The following is an 18,188-nucleotide window of genomic DNA, read 5'->3' on the forward strand; positions in this document are numbered from 1 at the left end:
CATCTGAGAAAGCTTTTTGCAGAGGGGCTTAGTGTGCAAATTTGAATTAAACATTATGCTTTGGCCAGGAGGAGAGGAGTGTGACAGTGGCCTTACTGCAGCTGTAGGGAAGCCAAAGTGCTCTAGCAGTACCTTGTAATGTCCCCTCACAAACTCTGCTCCGCTCTTTCCACATATGGGGAGTGATGTCATTTATTCTGCTCATATAATATAGCGTTGTTGCTAAGATATTTTCAAAATTTCTTTTGTGTTGTTTTTGTTCCTGTTTCTGACTCCAGCCAAAGACATTCACCTGAATCCCCGTATATTCTATGTTTCAAGAAATATTTTTAATTTACAACTGTGTGGTAAATAACTTTGTGTTCTTTGGGGCAACAGCAAAACATGTTCAATCACCTACAGTAGCAAGAGGTCATATTTGCAGCATACAGTCCTAGACGGTCTATGGCAGCAACATACCACGCACTCCTCCCTTCTCAAGCTATGCCCCATGTACTGAGCTGATAAGGAATCCTTAGACTGCCTCAGTACCATTGCAGATATTCCTTCTGTTTCAGGATATTTCTAGAACTTGATTTTGTGGCCACTTTTAGCCACCTGGGTGCTGTAAAAGAGGTGTAATGCAAGAGAGAATCTGGCCTAGAATTCAGAAGTGTTTTGAATCTTTTGAAGGTAAAATATTCCATACCCTTGCAATTAGTGTCTTGATAACTATTTCATAATTTTCGATGGAGTAAGTGGGAAGAACTTTGTATTGTGGTATACAAAATGTAGTTGTTGCATTTCCAGCGGGCTGTTTAATTAATTTCCTTAAATCTGAGATGGGGTTTTTTATATAATTTGTCTTATACTTTTTCTAGTGTTATGCCTATAATAGAAATATAATTTGTGTATTCTCCATGAATTGGTGTTTTTAATTGCAACTAGATGTATTTTCTGTTTATGAATGGTTATTTCGGATGCTTCCTGGTTTTCTCTGGATTCCCTTATAAATTATTTTTTCCTCAGTCTTCTTATTACTGAGCTATTATAGCTGGATTCCATCCATGAAAACTTTTAATTTTAAACTATGGATGAGCCAAATTGTTACTTCTTAATTTCAAAAAAAGACTTCTGCTGACTGCACTATTTTGGTAACTGCTGTCATTTTATTCATGTTGAAAATGTTAGATGGTAGCTCCCTAAATTAATAATAGAATGTCATCCATGCATGGTATTGGACTAATATACATCAAATGATATGGGATGATGAAACCTGACATAACATAATGAGGAGTGATGCATCATTCATAAGTACACTGCAGGGCTCTTATTTTTTAATTATTTTTTGAAAATGTCCAGAAGTAGACAAATAGCTGCAGGGCAATGGAGCACTGCCAGCAAATCCCAGGAAGTACAGCAAGTCACTGAATGTTTTCAGTACTGATCAACAGTTTTTTTTCATACTGTTTATGATGAGCTACTAGGCACCTAAATGCAATCATATTTGCACAAACTGTAATCATCAGATGAGTTGCTAATGTGCACTGTTATTACTGTGGACCTTCCTTAGGCAAGTTTACTTCATATGCATACACGCATTAAATTGCCACGTCTCTTAAATAGTTGTTAAATATAAACTCCTGTTGTGAGGCATCTGGGTGCCTCAAAAGATAATTCTTTGCCTCTAGTTTGCCTAGTTTCTTGCAGTCAGTTACCGACCTATTTTTCTACTCACATAGCAACTGTCCTGCATCTGAAAGTTTTAGGAGGTAACATAAAAGCCTTTCTTTCGAAGGACTTTCTTCTGTACCTCATGATTTATAATGTGGCTGTAACACATACCTGGACTGTCACCTCTAAAACTTACTTAAACTACAGCAGGAAAAAGTAGAAATGTGATATGCTAAGGGTGATGCTTTATCTTCCTAGTGGGTTCTGTAAGTGAGAACCTGGAGTTTTATAGGGGAAATCGGAGTTCCCTGGGAAGTGCTGACTAAGGTTTCTATTACCTGTTTTAATCATATCTGTTGTACGGAACTTGGTGACAGCTCACATTTCCAACAATGCAGATTCATTATTGGTCTGTTACTACTAAAAATTATTTGAATTCAACTTACATTTACACGTGAAATCTTTTACTGTCAGAATAAAAAATTCCATTCTGTGGCCGACTCCCAGTTTGCATTGACAGGAACTATATATAACTAAGATATTTTGACATATTCAAAATTTTAAAACTGTGGAAATCAGAAAGGAGTACTAAAGATATTAAAATACATTTATATGGTCATAGTCTCAGCTGTGAATATTGCTGGGTTTCAATCTGGGTTTTGTGGGTTTTGAGTCCTATATTCATTTGATCTGTAAAATTTTACTATCTATGTGCTCTTTTGCAGACTTGAGTGTGCTCTTACTATGTACTGTTATTCTAGGTTTCTGCCTACCACAGTGCTCACAAACTTCTTTAAAACTTTTCTGATTCTTTAAAACTTTTCTGATTTCTTTAAGACAGCAAGCTGGAAGTTGCAGATGACACAAGGAACTTCCCTCCCAGGTGATGGTGTCTTGCTTGGAAGAAGTGTGCCTATGGTCTGAGCACTTATTTCCTACTATGGAACATTGATTCAATTAAATCCATTCAATCTGTGGGACTCACACATTGTTCTGTGCTGTTGGATCATTTATTCTCTGAAGATAATAAGTAGGAAAAAAAACCTGAAAGTTTCACTGATGGGACTTGGTGCTGGGTTTCTGACCTGACAGAGGAGTCCCTCAGGTGGTAGTTTGATAAACTTAATATTCCAAATGATGCTGAAAGAAATCTTCTGCTCCAAGGATACAGAATCATTTAAATTTAAGGTCTAACTGGAATTCATGTGAGATTTCAAATAATGTATTTATCCTTGTAATTGATGTTAAAGTGAAAAGTTTTTAGAGCCTCTTGTGTTGTGTTTTTCCAAACGTCTGAGCAATAGAGAGGTGATATTATGCAGGCACGAGGCAGATCAGCTCCAGATTACTTAAGACAGCTTAGCAAAAATTCTCCTATAAGTGAGATTTCCAAGCATCATTGAAACCATTTAGTGTTACTTTAGTTTCATTAGTGTTTAGTGCTTACTGTAACTTCCTGGATCTTTATTTGAACATTGCAAAGTACCTTGACACTTCCTTGTTAGTTCTTCTCTGTCACATGTTTTGCATTTCCTTTGTACACAACTGTTTGGACATGTCCTCTCCTGATTTACTGGAGGAAGTGGGGGAGGTGGGGGAAGGATGTTGGGAAACTGCCCCAAAAGGAAACAGGTTTATGTTCTAATTATTTTTCAGTTTTCTAGAAAAAGTTTGCTAAGATTGCATGTATGGTCTTCCATGTAGAAAGTAAGCATAGAAATAATGGTTTGATTAGTATGTTTGCCAGAATCTAGGAGTTTGCAAATGTTGTATTGAAATAAACAAAATAATAATACATTTTTAAAAAATAAAAAGAGGCCAATTATTACACCAATTTAGATGTGTCTTTTTTTATAGACTCTTATCATTTCCTACTGTAAAAACACTTGCAGTAACCCAAAGGTGACTAAAATAAGGCTCAGTCCCATAAACATACTGAACTTTCTGATAGTGAAATCAACCAATTTATATACTTTAGACTAGACTAGAATATCTCAGTTAGAAGGGACCTACAATGATCACCTAGTCTAACTGCCTGACTATTTCAGGGCTGTTCAAAAGTTAAAGCATGTTATGAAGGACATTGTCCAAATCCCTCTTAAGTACTGACAGGCTTGGGGCATTGACCACCTCTCCAGTAAGCTTATTCCAGCATTTGACCACACTCTCAGTAAAGAAATGTGTCCTAATGTCAGGTCTGAACAGCTGACACAGCTTTGAGCCATTCCCATGTGTCCTGTCACTCTATCTCAGGGAGAAGAGATCAGCACCTCCCTCTCCACTTCCCCTCCTCAGGAAGCTGTAGAGAGCAATGAGGTCACCCCTCAGCCTCCTTTTCTCCAAACTAGACAAACCCAGAATCCTTAGCCACTCCTCACAGGAGATGCCTTCCAGCCTCTTCCACCACCACTTTGTTGCCGTCTTCTGGACATATTCAAGGACCTTCACACCCTTCTTAAATTGTGAGGCCCCGAATTTGAAATTGAGGCTGCACCAACGCTAAATATAGCTGGAGAATCACCTCTTTTGACTGGCTGGCTATGCTGTGCTTGATGTACCCTAGGATGCAGTTTGCCCTCTTGCCTGCAAGGGCACTCTGCTGACTGCAGTTGAGCTCAGTGTCAACCAGCACCACAGATCCCTTTCTGCAGGGCTGCTCTCCAGCCTCTCCTCTCCCAATTTATACTTATGCCTGGCATTACTCCATCCCAGGTGCTGAGTCCAGCATTTGTTCTTGTTAAATTCCATGCCAGTGATCATTGCCCAATGCTCCAGTCTACCTAGATCCCTCTACAAGGCCTCTTGTCCCTTGAGAGAGACAACAGCACCAGCCAGTTTGACATCATCAGCAAACTTTTTCCTCTTGAGCTCCAAGTGTTTCCTATTCAGCCAGGTTGGTCTTCTGCCCTGCTTCCTTGAATTACAACATAACCTAAATTAATATAAGCACACCATCTTTCAAAGCAGACACAGTTAAATAACTGGTACCCAAAACTGTGAAAATCAAATGGTGTTTTATTCCAAAACCCAATCAAGTAACAATTTGTCATAGTAACAATAATGTAGATGTTTGTTTTACTTGGTTTGCAAATTTAGCTCTATATCTTTCTGATGAAATTACACCTTTATTTTGGGTTTAAGTCAGGTTATATTTTCTTGAAAATTCAAGAGTCAAATCTCATAATTATATACATATTTGAAAATATTAATTTATTGGGGAAATTGTTTGGGAATGAACAATTTCATTTATCTCAAGGAGTTTAGAAGAATATTCCTGAGTGTTGCACAGTCACAAAATATCATGTTATGACAAAGTTTTATGGGAAACTTGCTTGTGAATTATGGTAGAACAAAGTAACCAGGGTTGCCTACAGCTTAATAATCAGAGCGTCAGATCCACAACCTCTTTTATTAATTAACCCATCCTGTTTCAAATGTCTACAAGGCATCTTACATTCCTTATTTCACACATCTGGAAATTAAAGCACAAACAAACACAAGTTGCTTTACTGCTAAACAGAATTCTTTTATTTCTGCCATAATGATTCATAGGCAAAATATCAAGTCTCACTTCATTAGCCAACCAGAAAGTAATTACTTTACATCCATTGTCTAACAACAAAGAAACCAACCTCCTATGTCTAGCAATAAAAAGCAGCACTGTGCTTCAAGAAACAAACATGAGTTGGCATCAAAAGACTCACTAACCTGAAAAGAGTCCTTACAGTAGTAAGCATTGAAATAATCCACAAATTCAATATCATGTTCCCATGAATAAACCGTTTCAGATAAGTAAAATTTTAAAATCAAAGCTTTGAAGGTAGTGGTTAACTGTTAATTAAAAACTTTAACAAATTGTCATTGACTTCATTTTAAATAATGTTCATATTAATGAAGTAAGATATACTGTGCAAATGTGTTCCTCATTTCCAGCTTTTTTTTGATGGGTTTAATAACTAACTGCTTAAGATGGCAACTGATTCACCACTCAAGGTGCACTGCTAGGATGCTTTTTGCTTTGCAGAAAGGTCAGTGGGAAGAATTCCACATTTTCCACTCATTATGCCCTTGTGCCTTTGAAATCACTGTCAATATGGCTTCAATAGTGACAGGATCTGAACTGAGCTTCTGGCAGTGTGCACTTGAATAGGATAAGGTAAAACGTCTTCACTGAGGACAGCTACAGAGCTGTTTGCAGAAGCAATGTTACCCCAGTGACACATAACATCCATTTCCTCTTAGTGAGAAGAAAGATGGAGAAATCACATGAAATGAGCTTCTGCATTGCAAACACAAACATGATTTCTTCACTGGGATGTCAGGCTGAGAGAACTGGGGCTGTTCAACCTGGAGAAGAAAAGGCTCCAGGGAGACCTTATAGCAGTCTTCCAATACCTAAAAGGGGCTTATAGGAAAGATGAGAAGAGACTCTTCAGCAGGCCCTGTTGTGATAAGACAAGAGGTAATGGCTTTAAAATAGAAGGAGGTAGATTCAGACCAGACATCACAAAAACATTTTTTTACAATGAGGGTTGTGGAACACTGCTGCCCAGAAAGGTGGTAGATGCCCCATCCATGGAAACATTCAAGGCCAGGTTGGACGGGGCTCTGAGCAACCTGATCTGGTTGAAGATGTCCCTGCTCCTTTCAGGAGGGTTGGACTGGATGACCTTTGAAGGTCCCTTCCAACCCAAACTATTCTATGATTCTATGCCAGCTTCAGCATCCATTTGCTATGCTGGAGATGACAAACAAGGTAGTCAAGACTACAGCTGTTTGCTCATTAGGATCTATTCCTTAGCAGGTTAACAGTCACTTGTCCCAATAATGGGCTTGATGGTCCTTCTCTGCTGATGGATGATGAAGCTATTACCAGGGGTCACACTGGCCTCAAACACCCAGAGGTGATGTAAAAAGATTTCTCTTTAGGTAAATGAACTAAATGTTTTGCACAAAGGAGACACATGGTTACTTTTTCTGGTACATGAAGAATGAAACTGTCCTTCCCTTTCTGTTAACATCTTGTGATTTTTTTTTTCACATCCTGTGAATATTTCTTGGATTTTATCTACAGATAATATCTTTTTTCCTTCTTTCCCTTTGTTTCTCTAGTAGCTGTAATTGTGCTCAGTGCTGTACATCAGAAACATCAGAAAACACAGAAGCTGTCCCCACTCATGAAAGTTTACTATAGGAAATCAAATGCAGCAGATGGAAAACGACAGACTGAAGGAAAGAGGAACACTTTGCCAATACCAGTCAATCTGACAGTTGGTAGTCTCAGATCACCAGCATCCTAACAACTGTTGTCAAGCTTCTTGAAGGCACTGCAACAAAGGATAATTTTAAAAGCACATTTTGAAGGAGGCAGATAAATTTACTTTGCAGTTATTTATGGAAGCATATTAACTTACAGAGGACAGACACACAGTCTAACAGTATAGGCAATCAAGGTCAGCACCACAAACATTCACTTCTGTCTCAATGTCATACCTAAGTTTATGCAGCCATACATATTTTACATCATTCAAATGAAATTCACAATCCATATTTTAAAAAAAAAGCATATATGAGTGCAAACTGCCTTCTCTCATGCTCTTCAAGAAAAATTCCCTTACTGGAACATTTTTTAAAGTCTTGGTAGCAAAAGAAAATGCCAAATTTTGCATTCCCTTTTCAGTATGGTAAGAATGCATTATTGCAAGAACAGCAAAAAATGTACGTATCTGCGCATTTCACAGGAGCTGATGTGAGAATAAAGAAGTCATGCACCACACTCAGCCTGGGGAAGAGTTAGCAACTTAGACCATGTGAGTTCAACCTGTCTCTGGGATGGAAGAAGTTCCAAGCTAGAGACGTTGAGTGGCTCAAGCATTCAAGTTTTTGGACAAGGAGAAAAGTGTATTTCCCCCTTACATAAATCTGGACATCAAAAGCTGATGGATGCATACAGATAATCTCCTCCTAACATAAGGAATCAAGAAGAGAGAAACTGAAGACTGTGTTGTATAAGCCTACTGTTCTGGTTTTGTTTAGTAAGGCGGGGCCTAAGGTGACAGCTTCTGTAGCAAACTGCTAGAAGTTGCTCCCCTTTGTTCACTGGACTCAGGCAGGCCTAGGGCGGACCCGCTGCTGGCCAAGGCCGAGCCAATTGGTAGCAGAATGTTCTGTGATAAAGCCTCTGCGATAACGTATTTCAGAAGGGGAAAACAGAAAACAAAAGAAGAGAAGATGTGAAGAAGCTGAGCGGGGGCAGAGAGGGGGAGGTGCGAGCCTTACCGGCCTTGCAAGCCTCACCCTCTGGCCTCCCACCAGGCAGCCGACTGGGCCCAACTCGGCCTGGCCTGGCTGCAAGAAGTGGAGAGGAGATGAGAAGTGAATGAGATGTAAAAAGGATCCTGAGAGGCGTCTGCCAGCCTGTTGTGAGGAACAGCTGCAGGTGCCAAGGTCAGTGAAGAAGGAGGGGGAGGAGTAATGCAGCTCCTGGCCAAGATTCCCCTGCAGCCTGTGGTGACAGCCATGGTGAGGCCGGCTGTGCCCCTGCAGCCCATGGAGGCCCATGGAGGAGCAGAGATTCACCTGCAGCCTGTGAAGGACCCCTGCCGGAGCAGGTGGAGGCCTGAAGGAGGCTGTGGCTGGGACAGCCATTCTGGAGGGACTGCACCCTGTAGAAGAGATGACCCACGCTGGAGCAGTTTCACAAAGGACTGTGGCCTGTGGGAGGGATCCCACGAAGGAGCAGAGGAGGAATGTGAGGAGTTCTTCCTACGACGACGAAGCAGCGGTGTAAAACAACATGATCAACTGACTGCGACCCCCATTCCCTCTTCCCCCGCTGTGCCGCTTGTAGGGGGAAGGTGGTAGAGATAATGTTAAGCTTGGGAAGGGGGCGGGGGGGGGGGGAGGTTATCTCATTCTCTGTCTCATTCTCCTGCTAGTTTTAGAAATAAATGAATAGTTTTCCCCAAATTATGTCTGTTTTGCCTGTGAGGGTAACTTTAAGGATTTCTTCCTGTCCTTATCTCAAACCTCGAGCCGTTTTCCTTATATTATCTCCCCCTATTCTCTTGGAGGGTGGGGGGAGTGAGAGAGAGACTGCATAGTCTGGTCCCGATCGGGGCTGAACTACAACACCTACCTACATAGTTATCTTGAAGAGGACTGCCCACTCTGCTGCAGGTTCACTGATACATGTTTTACTTCTGTTGTAGTACAATTTCTTTGTTGCTGTGCAGCAGCATCACTTAGTGACACAGTTTCTCACTTCTTTTTTTTTTTCAATGAAAATGACAATGTATGAAAATGGCAACAGAAATGAAAATGTATCCTGTGGCTCATGAAATACAAGGCTGAGGGAGAAACTCCTCACAATGTTAGTTCTTGACATTCATTTCTCCAGAGTCTGTGGAAAATGATTGTTCACATCCCAGGGCAAACCACTTATAAAGTAAGACAAGAAACAGGCTTATGGCCTGTCATGTCCCAGTCAGTGTGCTTGTCTGTAACAGACAAAAATATATGTTGTGCTTCTGGAGCAGAAAGAGAGAGGCAGGATGTGGTTTGGTATAGCAGTCAGCCTGTGATTCTTACTGGGATACTGTAACTCTATGTCTTATCTGCTATGGGTTTCTATTTTTGTTCTGAACTATCTTCTCTTCTCTAAATTACTACAGAAATTTTGTGAAAAAAAAAAAAAACTTGCTGAAGCACTGATATTATGGCAAATTGCTCAGGTAGCGTTCACAAGGAATGAAAAAGGTCTATACTTTCAACAGTGACTAGGGAACTTCTAGATAACAATTTTTAAGTCTCCAGCTTGAAAATCAGCCTATTTTGTGGATGTTGAATTGCATAGCACTAACATTTCACATTCACAAAGCTAAACCAACTAAACTTGCTTTTGAAGCATACAGGCTGTGGTGCTTATGTAAATAACCACATGTATTTTATCATTGCATATTTAAGTATTTAGTTTGGTACTTGTAATTGCACACACACATGCATACACATATAGAGAAAGTGAGAGATACATACCTACCATGATAGATGCCATTCTGTACCTCCACAGTCATTATGGTTTTGTAAAGAAGGAGGGAAGGAAAAGATAAGAAAAAAGAAATATATAGTCCTTTATATAGTGGCCTACAGACAGTGGACAATACTAGAATTCCTTTAACCAATTTGCTTTCTCCCCGAATTCCAAATCTGTGTCAAATCTGATATATTTTATACTTGGCTAGTCTCATATGGTTTGCTTTTAGGTGGCTCTTTAATATGCTTTTGCAATCTGTTATCCTGCAATTACTAACACTTCATTATTTTATAAGGCAGCTGGTTTCATTCTGGACATCAGACGCTACAGGCAGGGCTTTAATACATATCCTCGGCTCCTAGGTCTTGCAGTCACCTCCATATAAATGTAGAAAAGCAGCTTGAAAGTTCGTATGTATTCACAGGTTTTCTTTCTTCCAGAGCTCTAATCTGCATTACCAGGAGAAAGAGAGATGTGATTTGGCAGGGCACCTACAGGCACTCTGCCTGTGAGTGACAAGTGCCTGGGGAGGGGATGTTCATTATCAAGTCCTTACACCTGGTGAGGTAATAAGGTTCACAGTTGCACTAGCTGGTGTGTAGCAAGGACAGAGACATGGTCATTTCTTTTCCTTACTTGAACATGCCTCTTCAGGGCATGCTGGCGGCAGCCGTAGCTGTCCCGCCTTTCCTCTCTCCTTTCTATTTCAGTTCTGAAACTCATATGAAGGCAGATAGCCTGCCCCAGGTCTTACACTTGTAGTTTGGCTCAAACCATACGTGTCTTCTCAGCTAGTGGCCTATGTCTTGCGGCCAAACGCTCACTGGAATTTCACCCTGCGAGAGCAGTCAGATAAGCTATCACTGCCTCCTGCGTAGCAGAATATCCTATTTTCCATCTCTTTCCCAGCTTTGCTGTGTGACTAGCATTTCACTCCAAAGCATGGTGGATTTGTGGGAGTCCTGGATTTGCATTATTTTGCTGATTTTCAATGAGATGGTTATTTGCATAAGTCCCCTAAAATTCTTTATATATTCTCATATACTTATCTTCAGTATTTTATCAAACCATATTGCTTTGAATAAGAGAGGCAGAAAAGGGAGGCAGCTGATTAACTGTAAAGTTCTGAGTCAGTCTGGTGGGAGAATACCAAGTGCTGAGGATACCTTGGCGACTTTGTCTATTCCTCACAGCTGTGATGAGCCTCAGGGAAAACTGCAGAAAAGCAACAACCCAAATGAAGCAAAGTTCTTTAAAACCTATCCTGCTATTTAAAGTAAGCCACAAAGTACGTTCATTTTGCAGTAGTAATTTGGCTCTAAAATATCTTATGCTCGAAGTAATTTCTTAGCTTGTAAAAATATACAATGGTTCATGATCAATGAATATGGCGTACTAAACTCAAAGTAGCATCCAGATAGATAAAATATGTAATGATACTGGTGTAGGCAGGGGCCTGGAGATTTCTGAATTCTCATCTCTTGTCAGCTATTGGCCTGACTCTGTATACTTTCTCATTTACAAGATGTTTACTTAGAACTATTAAAAAATGAACTTGTTTTACTGAGTAAATTGCTAGCAGGGAATAACTTGTTTGAATAAACAAAGGCTTTGTTTTCTATTCCATTTCTTACTCTCTCTGTTTAGGAGGATGGTTTTTTAATATATATGTTTGTTTGTTCCAAATTGTGTAGCTTAATTTGTCGTTGCCTTTGATGCGGGCATGCTGTACATTAGCAAGTTTTTGGGGAGCACTCAGCATTCTGAAATTCTGCGTTTTAGCTACTAGTGCATACAACTCATTGTGAAGATGGAAAGACTTTGAATTTTCTTCCATGTCTGAGTACAGCTCTTGTTGTCTAATATCTACTAAAATATTCATGGCTATTGCAGGATCAATATTGGTCATCTGTGATTTGTTTCCTAGTGTTTGCATACAGTACACTGTTTTTCTGTACAATTCTGTGGCCTGATTATTTGTAAATATATGCTTGAATGGCCACAAAGTGTGTGATTGCAGGCACAGTAAATCTAATAAATTTTCAGGTAATATCCATTAGTTTAGTCACCCCCTCTTAATTACTGATGTCCAGTGCTAACTATTGTTCTTGGTGCTTTGCTGTTTCTGTTACAGGTATATTTGAAGGTCTGAATCAAATAACACATGCAGCTGCTCTCAGATATACTATTTTGAGAAAAATCTGGATTCATTTGTTATTAGACGTTTAACTGTCTGCTCCCCTCCATGAGCTACTCATTTGAACGACAGTAATCATGCAGTAATCAGAATCTCCTACCAAGATAAAGATAAATGTAAATACTGAAACAGTGCACCTTAACTCCATTTCACTATTCTCCGTGTATTAGAGCTACCAGTGGATATAGTTGTTTATAATATTTTACGGAAATTAAAATGACTGTAAATTGCTGCAAAATTGCACATGGGCAAAACGTCAGTTTTGTTCCATTATGAGGGGATTTGCATTAGTTCTGAATCATAGAAAACAATAGCTGCTAAGTTAATTGCCAGGAAACTGCAAATATTCCCTGGAGAATTTAAGCCTTACGCTCATGTTGAGACATTTCTCCCTGGATATTTCAATTATGAACATTATTGCTACTTAAAAAAAAAAGATATTTTAGTATACTATTTTTTTTCAGTTTTGCTTTATTAAATAATGTATCTGTATTCAGACAATTTTGAGTGTATTTCTCTATCAAAATAAACCAACTACTATGCCGGGCATTTTACAAATAGCTGTAGTTTTGACGCCTTGATGTGAGTCAAAATATATACCATGACTTGCAGACGTTAATATGCTTATTTCAAAAACATGATTGATACAGATTCACAGCATGGGTTTAACAGAAGTAATTTGAAAGCATTTCTAACAGCAAACATCATGCACAACGTCATTTTTACAGACGACTGCTTTAGGTTGCCATCTTGTGGTGCAAATTCGGTTGTTGAAAGGAAAGGAGAAACTGATCTTGCTATTGACAGTAATACCCTGTTCTTTAGGTAAGATTTAAAAGATTTGAAATCTTCTGAAGATATACATACTTCACCCAAAACAAAATAATCCCTAGATGAAGGTTCAAATGCATACTTGTATGATTAATTACATAAATACCTAATATTTTCGCAGGTTCTCCAGGTTACCTTACCTTTACTGTTTGTCTGCTGTAAACTAAACATTCTCTTTGTCATGATTGTTTTCTAGTTCTTTGGGATATCTAGTATAAATATTGAAAAATATAAGAAACCAGATGGAATTCCACAGTAACATTTAGCATGTGTGATTTGCCTTTTGACATATATTCATGGAGGCCTGAAGTTTTAAAAAATGAAGTCCTACATATTCTGGACAGCAGGAACAAAGCCTGTTCTTAGACATACACAGTCTCTTGCTGCTGGCAATATTTCTCTCTGTGTTATAAATTAATTTAGTCCCACAGAAAATTTTTATTTGTCAACTGCTGCAACAATAGCCTTTGAGAGTGGCATAATCCAGTCCCACAGATTTGTTTCCACTCAGACAGTTTTGCTTATACATGAATGATAAAAGATGTAAGAATAGCAACATTTACTCTGTAAAGGAAAATTACTGTTTCAGAGTAACCGAGGAAGCTGTAGGCACTGCTTCCCCAACAAACCTGTAAGATCTTAGAAGTGTTTGCACAATATTGATTTTTTTTTCTTTAAAATAGTGCACTGAAGAGACAAGAGGGCTAGACTTTTGCGTGTAAATAATGTAGCCTTAAACATTAACAGATCTCTTCCTCCAGTAGAATGTTTTTTTGAGTAAGATAGATGTATGTGATTGTTCACCTAGAACTTCACAATTGCTCCTGATTTTACTAGAGGGGTTGCTCACACAGCTCAGTAATAAGCATAGAATCATAGAATCATAGAATGGTTAGGGTTGGAAGGGACCTTCAAAGGTCATCTAGTCCAACCCCCCTGCAAGGAGCAGGGACATCCCTGACTAGATCAGGTTGCTCAGAGCCTCATCCAGCCTGGCCTTGAACGTTTCCAGGGATGGGGCGTCCACCACCTTTCTGGGCAACCTGTTCCAGTGTTCTATAACGCACATCGTAAAATTTTTTTTCCTAATTTCCAATCTAAATCTACCCCTCTATTTTAAAACCATTACCCCTCGTCCTATTGCAACAGGCCCTACTAAACAGCCTTTCCCCATCTTTCTTGTAGGCCCCCTTGAGGTACTGGAAGACCACTATCAGGTCTCCCCAGAGCCTCCTCTTCTGCAGGCTGAACAGCCCCAACTCTCTCAGCCTGTCCTCATAAGAGAGGTGCTCCAGCCCTTTTGTCATCTTCATGGCCCTCCTCTGGACCTTCTCCAGCAGGTCCATGTCCTTCTTGTGTTGGGGGCTCTAGAACTGGACACAGTACTCCAGGTGGGGTCTCACCAGGGCAGAGTAGAGGGGGAGAATCACCTCCCTCGACCTGCTGGCCACGCTCCTCTTGATGCAGCCCAGGATGCGGTTGGCCTTATGGGCCGCAAGGGCGCACTACCTGCTCATGTTAAGCTTCTCATCCACCAGCACTCCCAAGTCCTTCTCCTCAGGGCTGCTGTCAATCCATTCCCTGCCCAGCCTGTATTTGTGCCTGGGATTGCCATGACCCAGGTGCAGGACCTTGCACTTGGCCTGGTTGAACTCCATGAGGTTGGCACGGGCCCACCTCTCCAGCCTGTCCAGGTCCCTCTGGATGGCATCCCTCCCTTCCAGCGTGTCGACGGCACCAGACAACTTGGTGTCATCGGCGAACTTGCTGAGGGTGCACTCTATCCCACTGTCCATGTCGCCGACAAAGATGTTGAACAGAGCCGGGCCCAACACGGACCCCTGAGGGAAGCCACTCGTGACCAGTCTCTACATGGACACTGAGCCGTTGACCACCACTCTCTGAGTGCGGCCATCCAGCCAACTTCTTATCCACTGAGTGGTCCGTCCATCAAACCCATGTCTCTTTAGTTTAGAGAGAAGGATGTCATGCTGGACAGTGTCAAAAGCTTTGCACAAGTCCAGGTAGATGATGTCAGTTGCTCGTCCCTTGTCCACCGATGCCGTCACCCCATCATAGAAGGCCACCAAATTGGTCAGGCACGATCTGCCCTTGGTGAAGCCATGTTGGCTGTCACCAACCACCTCCTTGCTCTCCAGGTGCCTTAGCATGGTTTCCAGGAGAATCTGCTCCATGACCTTACCAGGCACAGAGGTGAGGCTGACCGGCTCGTAGTTACCCGGGTCTTCCTTATTCCCCTTTTTAAAAACTGGGGTTATGTTCCCTCTCTTCCAGTCATTGGGGACCTCACCAGACAGCCACGACTTCTCAAATACGATAGCCAGCGGCTTGGCAACTTCATCCGCCAGTTCCCTCAGGACCTGTGGATGGATCTCATCAGATCTCATAGCTGCCAGCCTTTAAGGTAAGTAACTATGCTATACTGTTATGTATGGTAGGTCATTCCATGGGAAGGAAAAATTTGGCTAGAGAAAGAACTTAGCTTTGGCCTTCACAGTTGTTCTAGTTTTATTTAGTGGGGTGGGCTATGGTGGCAGCTTCTGCAAGAAGCTGCTAGTTGTTCCCCTTTGTTCAGTGGACTCAGCCAGGCCTAGGGCGGACCCACTGCTGGCCAGGGCCGAGCCAATTGGTAGCAGAATGTTCTGTGATAACACCTCTGTGATAATCTATTTAAAAAGCGGAAATCAGGAAGAAAGGAGAGAAGATGTGAGGATGCTCGGGGGGGCAGAGAGGGGGAGGCACGAGCCCTGTGGACCTTGTGGCCCTTACCCTCTGGCCTCCTGCCGGGTGGCCATGTGGGCCCGACTTGGCCCAGCCCTGCTGCAAGAAGTGAGAGGAAATGTGAAGAGAACCACAGAGGCATTTGCCTGAGCTGGTTGTGAAGAATTTCTTGTGAGAGGAACGTCTGGCTGCAGATGCCAAGGTCAGTGAAGAAGGAGGGGGAGCAGTAATGCTGCTCCCGGCAGAGATTCCCCTGCAGCCTGTGGTGCAGCCCATGGTGAGGCCGGCTGTGCCCCTGCAGCCCATGGAGGCCCACGCAGGAGCAGAGATCCACCTGCAGCCTGGGGAGGACCCCACGCCAGGGCAGGCGGATGCCTGAAGGAGGCTGTGGCCTGTGGAGGGCCCACGCTGGGGCAGCTGTTCCAGAGAGACTGCACCCCATGGAAGAAATTACCCACACTGCAGCAGTTTCACAAAGGACTGTGGCCCGTGGGAGGGACCCCACGCTGCAGCAGGGGAAGAGTGTGAGGAGTTCTTCCTCCGACAATGAAGCAGTGGCATAAAACAATGCGTGATGAACTGACTGTAACCCCCATTCCCTCTTCCCCCCCTGTGCCGCTCGGAGGGGGAAGGTGGTAGAGATAATGCTAAGCCTGGGAAGAGTGAGGGGCGGGGGGAGGTTATTTTGTTCTCTGTCTCATTATCCTGCTTTGGTTTTAGAAATAAATGAATAGTTTTCCCCAAGTCAAGTCTGTTTTGCCTATGACGGTAACTTTAAGGATTTCTCCCTGTCCTTATCTCAAACCTCGAGCCTTTTTTTCTTGTATTATCTCTCCCTATTCTCTCAGAGGGTGGGGGGAGTGAGAGAGAAACTGGGTAGTTGGGCCCCAGCTGAGGCTAAACTACAACAACAGTCCTTGAAAAATAGCTTCATACTGTTCAGTCCTTTCCAAAAATAAACATGTTGCTGTTTGGAGAGTGTTTTATGAGCCGGGAGGGAAAGAGGAACATGGTTTTCCACCTGGGAGGGGAGCTCCCAGAGGACAGTATAATCACGTACAAGGTGGAGGGCAGAGTTTTAGCAACAAAGGTCTCTGTCCTTTCATCCTCATTTCAGGCAGCCTTCACAAGTACTCCAAGCTGCGTGCCTGCCCCTGGGTAAGGTCTCCTACGAGTTCCATGTGTGTCACTGCCAATCACTGTGTGAAAGCCTCATGTGATGAAAAAAAGCTTTATACTGTATTAAATGTGAAGCTATCATCAGTGCCGTAAAGGAAGAAACAACAGGAATGCCTGGTGATGTCTTTTAAGAAGGGAGGCCAACTGGAAGAAGGTTCAGTTTGCTCCTTTTTGGGGCCGCGCAACAAATGCTGTGCATTTGGGTCCTGACAGGTCTAGGGAAAGGAATCATAAAGACAGATGGAGACAGAGTCAAATAGCAGCTGTTGTGCACTGTCTGCTATCCCCCAAGCACTGTCAGGTTTATGAATGGAAATCCATGTGGTATCTAACACTGCTGAGGGATGTGGCTTTAACCTTTCCCTCAGAAGGAAAATATATGCAAAATTACTAAGAGATTGTGAGTGTAGAAAGGGATTTGAGAAAGCTCTGATGCCTGCAGATGGACCCGATGGATAGCACTGTGAGGCTGGCGGTTTCTGAGATTTCTGGGTTGGTTTTTTTTGGATTTCTTTTTTTTTTTTTTTTTTTTCTGTTTTGGTTGTTTTAGAGGTGTTCCACTTGGACAACAGAGAAGCCAATGTTCTCTCTCTCTGGATATTACAGAGCTTGAAGCAATTCAGAATCTCTGCAGTACATCAGTTCCTATTCTCCATTAGTATTGTCTTCATAATTTATCATTGAGACTCCTTTATGACTGGTGTCAAATTATGTCCTGTAGCTCAGGAAGTATCTAGCTATTAAAAACCTTTAAGAATTTATCCATAATTGTTCCTGTCAATATAGAAAGCCTAAAAATTAACAAAAGCTCTGAGCAATTGATTTAAGCTGGTCTTACTACCAGGAAGAAATTTTGCAGCCTATTTCTCTCTCCCTTAATTCTTGAAGTCTGGGCAGTTTCTTGCCCTGTTCCTTTATGTCTTTGGTTATATGGAAAGCCCCTCCAAACATTTAGGCATCTATTTAGTAGTAATTTTACCTCCAAGGTAAAATAAAAGGAAGATGTAGAGAGTTACCAGGCTCATGAGCATGCTCTTTCTGCCCGTCATTCTCCCAGTGCTTGTTGCAAGATAGGACTTAGTGATTCTTCTTGTTGAAAGCAAAGAAAATACTTTGAGATTTAAGTACAAGAGCAGAATAAAATAATTTATTCTCCAATTCCTGAGGCCTTTCTTTTAACAACCTTATTTATTCTTCTCTACTTCTCATTAATCCAAACTTATTTTTTATCTGAAGAACTGAGACAGGGAGAGAGAAAAGAGATCCTTTCCCGAGAGGGTGGAGAAGGCCCAGGACAACTTATTCTTACCACATGACAAAATGGAGAGATAGATCTTCTGTCTCAGGCTGAGATGGATCTCTTTGTCAGGTCTGAGAAATACCTCACCTATTACTTGTCTCCCAGTACTCACCCTAAGAAGGGAAATGTAAGACTGATGAATTATACCCAGCCCAGTAGCTGTATCCAGTCCAGTAGCTGAGCCTGAAATGAAAGTTGGAGCACTTGAATATTGTACTTAAGAGCTTAACATAAAATGCTGAGATCATTAGAGT

Source organism: Chlamydotis macqueenii, chromosome Z, assembly GCF_036417535.1.
Source record: "Chlamydotis macqueenii isolate bChlMac1 chromosome Z, bChlMac1.mat, whole genome shotgun sequence".
Lineage (NCBI taxonomy): Eukaryota > Metazoa > Chordata > Aves > Otidiformes > Otididae > Chlamydotis > Chlamydotis macqueenii.